This window comes from Bidens hawaiensis, unplaced genomic scaffold (assembly GCF_021521415.1).
Source record: "Bidens hawaiensis isolate Kalapana, Puna unplaced genomic scaffold, B.hawaiensis_p1.1 tig00026501_1, whole genome shotgun sequence".
Taxonomy (NCBI): domain Eukaryota; kingdom Viridiplantae; phylum Streptophyta; class Magnoliopsida; order Asterales; family Asteraceae; genus Bidens; species Bidens hawaiensis.
The window spans coordinates 215,326-224,283 of NW_027494259.1; the positions used below are offsets into that span (position 1 = coordinate 215,326).

At 35.7% G+C, this 8,958-nt stretch overlaps 1 pseudogene; it reads left to right on the forward strand.

Moving 5' to 3' along the window:
• Positions 1-561: 561 nt before the first annotated feature.
• Positions 562-8,449, forward strand: LOC143573511 (putative polygalacturonase; annotated as a pseudogene).
• The last annotated feature ends 509 nt before the right edge of the window (positions 8,450-8,958 follow it).

Sequence of the window (8,958 nt, forward strand, 5' to 3'; positions counted from 1 at the left end):
TAATAAGATAATGTGATATAGTAATAAAAATATAATAGCAATTATAATTTAATAATATTTATACTATAATAAAATAATAATGATGATGATAAAATAAGAATAATAATAATAATTTATATTATTATTATTATCGATGATTTTTCATTCCATTTCTAGAATGAATGAAAGAAAAACCATATTTTACTAAGAAATGAAAAATGTTATATATATATAAGGAATTGCATTCCTTAAAATGATTTATTCTATTGATAAATGACAACCAAACATGTTTTATTTCATTCCTTTAGAATGATTTATTTTATTCCGTCTATCAATATTTCATACCAAACACTACTTTAGCCTTACCCGTGTACACGAGTCTCAAACTATGTATCTATTAATTCTATTGAAAAGACTAATATTAAACTATATAAATTTAAAACACTAAAAGTTATATAAGGAACCGTATCATTAAACATAATTTATAATATAAATATAATGGATATTAATTATTCGTTATAAGGAAAGCATTTATGTAAAAACAATTTATTTAATGTTATATATTTTATGGCGTTATAAAAGAAAGGTATTTAATATTTATTCTAACTTCTAAAACAATATATGAAGTGTGAACATATCGAGTTATGGTAATTTGATTGTTTACACAATTACACGAGATCATCACCATTTTTGCATGTAAAACTTTTCCTATAAATCCCTTGCATCTCGCACCTTTTGATCACAGGCAACACCATGGCACTAGATCAAAGATCCACATTTTCTACGGTATATATGTATCTCAACTCTTATTCAATTTTTGCTACGTTCTTTCTAATAACTCAAGCCATGTCATTTGCAGAATCTGATTTCAACTTTGTTGATGTTCGGATTGATATCCTCCTCCATCGTTGAATGCCGGAGGCTTCCATTGGACGGATCTGACGTAACTTACCCCGCTATCAACTACCGTAAGCACACGGCGTTTTTGACGGATTTCGGAGGCGTTGGAGATGGAGAAACGTCCAACACCGCGGTTTTTCAAGCCGCGGTTCAGAATCTCAGTCAGTTTGAAAACGACGGCGGAGCGCAGCTTATTGTACCGCCGGGGAAATGGCTCACTGGTAGCTTTAACCTCACTAGTCATTTCACTTTGTTCATCCAATTCGGTGCTGTTGTTCTCGCCTCTCAGGTATTTGATACGGCCAAATCCGTAGCAAACAGTTATTTTGCCAAGATTTTAGCTAAAAAAAGAGACGTTGCTGTTTTAACTGCAGATCAGTAATCGGATCTATTATTGTGGCAGAATGAAAGATTATCCGCTTAATCTGTAAAAGATGTATTACTTTAGCATAAAATTGTTAGATTCAATAATCGGATGTGGTATTTATCGCAGGAGGAAAGTGATTAGCTTATTGAACCATTGCCGTCGTATGGTTCGGGTAGAGATGGACCAGGAGGAAGGTTTGGCAGTCTGATAGGTGGATCACATCTCACTGATGTTATAATAACAGGTATTCTATTTTGTATATTGTTTACTTTAGTTCTTCATCACAACAACTAATTCACACATGAAATGATCATGTCATACAGAAACAAAATCCATTCCATAGAAAATTTACTGCAATTTTGTAAAAATATTAACTATTGTTTTATGATTATTGTTGTGGAAGGTGACAATGGCACGATTGACGGCCAGGGTTCGATTTGGTGGGACAAGTTTCATAAAAAGGAACTGAAGAACACAAGACCTTATCTGATTGAACCGATGCAGATTCAGATATCTAATCTCACTTTAATCAACTCGCCTTCATGGTTCGTTCATCCAGTTTATAGCAGGTTCGTCCATAATTCGTGTTCATCATAAAACTATCTATTTTGATTTTGATATCCTTTTATTCAGAATCTGATTAGTGGTCTTTATTTATTTCAGTGATATAATTATTCAAGATTTAACCATTCTCGCACCTGTTGATTCTCCTAATACAGATGGAATTAATCCAGGTTTGAATAAAATTCATTTGTTGCTAATTTGTATATAACTGTGTAGAGTTTTCTTACTATTTTGTGCTATTAGTAAATCAATTGTTTGTAGACTTGTAGTACTTTATATTTGTTGTTTGATTTCATATGTTATATGTTATGTTATTCGGATATTATACTTTATTGGGGTTAGGTTGTTTGTTTGTATATATGAAATAACATATAATGAATATATGAGTTTCGTTTTTTTGCATACTCTTGTAAAAAATGTAAAAATTCAAGATACTTTCATCGTTTCCGGAGATGACTGTGTAGCCGTGAAAAGCGGTTGGGATGAATACGGGATCAAATTTGGGATGCCTACCGAGCAAGTAATCATAAGGAGATTAACATGTATTTCACCCGATAGTGCAATGATTGCACTCGGAAGTGAAATGTCGGGTGGCATAAAAAACATTAGAGCCGAAGATATCACGGCTATAAATACTCAATCGGCGATCCGGATTAAAACGAGTCCTGGAAGAGGAGCATACATTACAGACATTTTCATGGACAAAATGAATCTACATACAATGAAGTATGTTTTTTGGTCCACGGGTGCATATGGGCAGCACCCGGACCCAGGGTTTGACCCAAAGGCACTTCCAATAGTTGACCGGATCAATTATAGGAATGTGGTGGCCGAAGATGTGTACATGGCGGGGAATTTGGGTGGGATTGAAGGTGATCCATTTACCGGATTTTGTTTATCAAACGTTACAATTGGGTTGAGTGAGAAACCAAAAAAGTTACAGTGGAACTGTACAGATGTTTCCGGTGTCTCAAGTAACGTGACACCGAAACCATGTAGCACTCTGGTGGATGAAGGCTTGACTAACTGTGAATATCCGTCGGAGCCGGTTCCAATAGATACAGTTCAAATGCAGACTTGTTCTTTTAGTAGCCAAAAGGTACTGATGTAACCTTGTATTTCTTCTAATCTAAAATAGAACATGGAAATTTTGGCTTTTGACAATCTTACATCTACAAGCGGCATAATTGTTATATCTTGTACCTGCTATAGTAAGTAACTTGACTAGTAATGACAATGAGATTCCTTATGTCATTTGATGTATTTACAATAAACAATCGTTAACGTCGACAATCATTGCCTACAAATACAAGTGGACCGACACTTCACTAATCACATTAACCCAAAACACTTGCTCTCATGTGGTCATGAGACTAACGGTATTCTTTGCTCTTAGGGGGTGTTTGGATGAGCTTATAATTTTGCTTTTTTGCTTTTTGAAAATGAAAAACAACTTTTGAAAAGCTCTATTTTGAAGCTTTACCAAACACCTTTTGCTTTTCAACAAACAAATAGCAAATAAACAAGTTTTAGAACATCACCCAACCCCCCCCCCCCCTTAATTATTTAATGTCTTAAAACAATCTCTCTGTGTGTTCGTTTACAGGAAAATTCTAAACTTTCAAGTTTCGCCAAAATTTGAGTATTCAAAATTGAAAGCGTACGGATAAATTAAGTTCAAAAATAACGTATTAATATTGATTGACCTGTGTTTCACATAAATAAAAATTGTTAAATTTGGTCGAGAAACTGTCAACACCATACTCGGGACTCAAGATGATGGAAACCATGACCAAAAGTCAGGAAAATCTTCTATAAGCCTTGTAACTCCATACGAATTTATGTCCATTCGAATTAAAGTTATGTCCAATTTTAAGTTGAATCGTGTTCTAGTCCAGGCAAATCTTCTCAATCACGCATCAGAAGTTCATCAATCCTCTTCGATGGCACAAAACATAGCTACAGCATTTTAAGGCATCCGATAGTATATTAAGTGTTCCCATTTCTTTAGTCTAAGTTCAAACATGATCTCAAAGATGTAGAAAGACACACTTGTGTTTGTTCATAACTTGTCTTAAATAGTCGAGTTCAAGCATGCATCATGAGTATCATTGAATATGTAATTTCATCTCGGTTCACTTACACTTGAGGTGAAAATTTGTACACATTTACTTACGTTACTTAAGACACCGGAAAAGTCAGGCTCTGCCCCTTGGACCCCGCTTGAATGACCATACGTTTTTCATATACGTTTGGCTTTGTACTAACGACACTGAATACACATCCATTTTCATTTATCCATTCTTAATAATGGATAGACATTTTAGTTAATTGTTTTGCATAGTCATATATGCTTGTATTTGCACTCAACATGTGAATTTTAATTTTACATCAAATTATACATAGTACAAACTTATGTTTACTCACCAACTATTAGTAGTTGACAGATATTTTCATGCATGCTACAGGTACACTTAGATGATTTTTATTCCAGTGAAGACCACGTAGTATATACCAATTGAATATTTCAACATAACAAGACTTTATATTATAATGTTCATGTCATTACTTTATAACAAGTTTGATGTACATGTGTTATGATATAAATAAACATAAATAAATATTTGTCACTATAATAGTGTTACGAGCTTATAAGAAATCTTCAACGTATCGCCCCGGCGTATAATCTGCCCGAGGTCGGGGTGTTACAGGAATGGTTTAGTGAGGACGTCAGCAATCTGATCGTGTGTAGAGATGAAATGAACTGCAAGCTTCTTTGAGAAATTTTTTCTCTCACAAAGTGAAAATAAACTTCTACATACTTTGTACGTGCGTGAAATACGGGGTTAGCTGATAGATAAGTAGCCCTAAATTATCACACCACAATATGGGAACCTGGAGTTCATGCAAAAATTGTTTCAAAGCCATGTGACTTCAGCAACGGTATCCACTAGGGCCTTGTACTCAGATTCGGTTGAGTACCGAGAGATAGTCCCCAGTTTCCGATCATACCAGGAAACAACATTGGAATCAAGATATATTGCAAATCCCCCGGTTGATCGACGATCATCAGGGCAACCAGCCTAGTCAGCAACTGAAAATGAACGCAAAGAATGATGGGTAGCATCAGTGTAGGCATGTAAGAGTGAACCATACTTGTGTTGGATAGGAAGACCATAATTCGATGTTTCATTGAGATAGCGTAGGATACATTTAACCACGGACCACTAGTTTTCAGTCAGAGATTGCATGAACTGGCAGACCTTGTTGACTGCAGAGGTAATATACATGCGTGACAGAGTAACATGTTGAAGAGATCCCACCATTTGACGATATTTAATTGGGTTGTTGAACAAGGAACTACCACCAAGAGCTAAATTGGTTGTAATGGTGATGGGAGAGGGCACCGACTTGAAATTAGATAGGCCCGCCCGTTCAAGGTGGTCCTTAATATACAGCTGTTGAAAGAGCAGTATGTCAGTCCCTTTGGGGGTAATTTCAATGCCAAGAAAATAGTGAGGCTGGCCATATCTTGAACATAAAAGAAGGACTAAGGTTGGTCACAACCTGTTCGATAGCCCTTGAGGAGTTACCTTTTAATATTGTTGAAAACACAGACGAGCTTCAGTCGATTTATTTCATTATGACAATTGAACCAGTGATCTAGTTATGTGATATACGTTTATGATTTATAGAACTTAATAATATTAATAGAAGTGTTGGGAGGATAATTTGACAAAGTAACAACACACCAGAAATAACTTTAAGAACACTTAAATTAAACTTAGGCATAACAGCCTATGTATAGAAGACAAATGTCATTCGTTACACATCCCGTAACGAATGGCCTTCATTCGTCTTCACTACATAAGTTACCAAAACGGTATAGCGAATGACTCATTCCCTATATCCCATTCGTCAACATTCCATGACGAATTGATACAATAAATAACGACTAGGGTCCATTTGTTAAACATCCTTAATGAATGGACATATAACTATAACGATTAAGGTTCATTCGTTAAACATTCTTAACGAATGAACTATAATTAACAACGAATGGTCTCATTCGTTAAACATCCTTAACGAATGAGCCATAATATAACGTATGAGACTTAATTACATAAATGCCTTTTACATTAAAATAATAATAAATTACAAACACTATTACAAACCCTCGAGATGACAAAACTGTGCACCAACAAACACCCCCTCGTCTTGAGCTCTTTGTCTTTACTTTAGTTGAATCGTTTAGACTTCCAATCCGCACAACTATGAACCCCAAATGCGTGGCATACACGAACGACACATTAGAATTGCATAGCTCGATCATGGTCTTCACATTTTTCACACAAAATATCGTCCTTGAACAGAACATCGTTGTTGGTCTCTGATAAATTAACAAGCCACATTGGATCTATGACTCGTATAAAATTAGTCTTTAGCCCTTCACCCAACACGAGGACTACCTCGCAGGTCTTTTTGTCGTAGTACCATCGATTATACGATAGATGAAGATCTTGCGGAAAGGTCTTCACCAGTACTCGCTTCATAGTCTTCAGCGGCTTAATCTTAAGAACAAGTTTCCTCTAACCTGTACGAGGGTCAATCTCATCAATATATTTTCGGGTTGGAACTCGTGGTTTAAGGAACTTAAACCCGTGGTTGACCTCTGATATAATGCTAAATGTTTATGTTTCCCGTGTATATTTTATTTAATATTTTAATAGTTTTTGTTCGTTTTTAGTCGAGATTTGTATACTACTAACATTTTTATGTTTCGTATTTCCGGGATTTGATCGTGATTAAAAAGGGCGAAAAACAAGCCGAAACGGAGATCCGGAACGCGCCAGGAAGGTGCCAAAACAGAGAACCGGTCAGACCGGGCCGGTCCCCTTGGTAGAGCACGTCGCGCCGCGCGACCGGGGAGGCCAAAGCCCATCGCGCGGCGCCTAGGGACTGCTGGGCAAGGTTTAATTCGTTTTTGCTTCTAGTTGGGCCTTGTTTTGGGTATTTAAACACCTTTAACTTAAACCTAAACATAACCTGAAGCCACCATTCGAATTTTAGAGTTCTTGGAGCTATCTTTCGAGTTTCGTGGTGATTTTGAAGGTAAGAAGAAAGCCGATGAAGACTTAAACGTTCACGTTTGAAGTTTTACGGGTTTTATCATCCTTGATTCGTCGTTCTTTAGATTTTCACCATGTTTTCAGTATTACTTGTTTGTTTGATTTAGACTATATGATGCTAGGCTAAATTCCATAAACTACCTAGGTCGTGATGAACCTTAGTTCGGTTTAATTTTTGTTTGGATATCGTTTCGTTATGGATGTTATGTTCTAAGTAAACTCTTAAGTTTGGTTTAATTGATGCGTATGATTGCTTGGTTTTGTTTACTTGAATTTATTGTTTCACATTGCCCTTGTTGATTGTTTCTTAGGATATGGTTTTGTTAGGTCATTTACTATGTGTTCTTGACTAGTTTGTGATTAATATCGATTAAAATCATAGAAACAATAAAATCAATTAAACAGATAAAAGTAAGCTGCTAGTCTAAAAAGCTGTAATGTGATAGGCTATTGATAGATCTTTGCTTGTTGGGATTGCTAGATTTAGTTCTTCGTAAGGAGTCCGTCCAGGTTTGATTGTCAGCTTAGTCTATTAAGTTAATTGAGTCTGCTTTGCTATCTTTGAATTCTGCGCTGTAAGGTAGGTTTTCGTCATAAAAGATACTTAGACATAAGCTATTAAATAACTGTAAGGAAGTTTAATTAATAATCTGGTGAGTCTTAAAACTTGTTAGAAATCCATATGCGTCTTCTTGAAGTTCAAGGGTCCTGTTCGGGTTTCCTATCAATGGTCTATTTTATGATCCCAGTTCCATAACTTGAGTTTTCCATTTAATTAATAACCGTAACTTTGGGAATTCTAGCCTGGGTAGTTATCTTTATCATCTGAATCAATCCAAGTTTTCTTAATTGTTTTCTTTAGTTGAATTAATTAGGTTAAGTTTTTATATTAAATTAATTAATTAAGTAGTAATGATTATGTTTTATTATTACTATAATATTTAGGGTTAGGGTTTTATATTTTATTAATTAGTTTATTATTAGTTTAATTAAAGTAATCTAATCATTAGTTAATTATTAAGTTTTAATTATTAGTATTAAATTCCCCCTCAAATATTATTAATAAATAGTCGTGTCTAGTAGTTTAGTCTTGTTTGCCAATTTCGTAATTTAAAGAGTCTCGTGGGTTCGATATCCGGACTTACTTAGTTGTACTAGAGTCGATCGGTTCACTTGCCGGTTAGTAGTTTAAGGGTCTAGAGTATTACTTAGTGTCTAGATTAGTATAATTTTAGTTATTTATTATTTGACTACTTTAGCACATCAAGTTTTTGGCGCCGTTGCTGGGGACTCTTAGCGATTGCGTTATTTTCTTTAATTGGACTTATTTGCTACATACGTGCTATTTGTTTTATTTTCGTTTGAGTTGTAGGAGTCTAATTAAGTTTTAGTTTTTATTTTTTAGCATACTTACTTAGTGTGTTGCGTTTTTCAGGTTTATGCCACGTCTTCGTTTGCAAGGACCACCGCTGGAAAACCTGAAATTTTCTCCGTTGAAGACCGAGGCTAGCTCGTCAGCAGAGAAGCAACTGTCAGAAGCCAGTTCTATACCAAAGTCTTCCCCAACCAGTTCCCCACTTCAAAGTCCTACAATTCAAGTTCAAATGGCTGACAATAGAACAATTGCTGCTCAAGCTTTCGACGGCTTAACCGGAAACCAGTCATGCATCGTTGTCCCCGAGATCGACAACCCCAACTCGTGGCAGATTCAGTCATACGTCATGAACAACATCGTTCAAATTAATCAGTTTCATGGGAACGATGACGAGGATGCACCGGCTCACATTAACCGACTTTACCGCGTTTTGAAAACTTTTAATTTGCAAGGTGCTACTGAAGATGCTATTTTCTTACATCTTTTTCCTTTTTCACTTGCAGGTAAAGCAGCTCTTTGGCTCGATACTCAGCCACCTAGCACGTTCACCACTTGGGAAACACTACGTTCTGCATTCATCAAGAGATACTTCCCACCGGCTAAAGCGGCTATTCTTCGTGATCAGATTCACTCGTTTCACATGG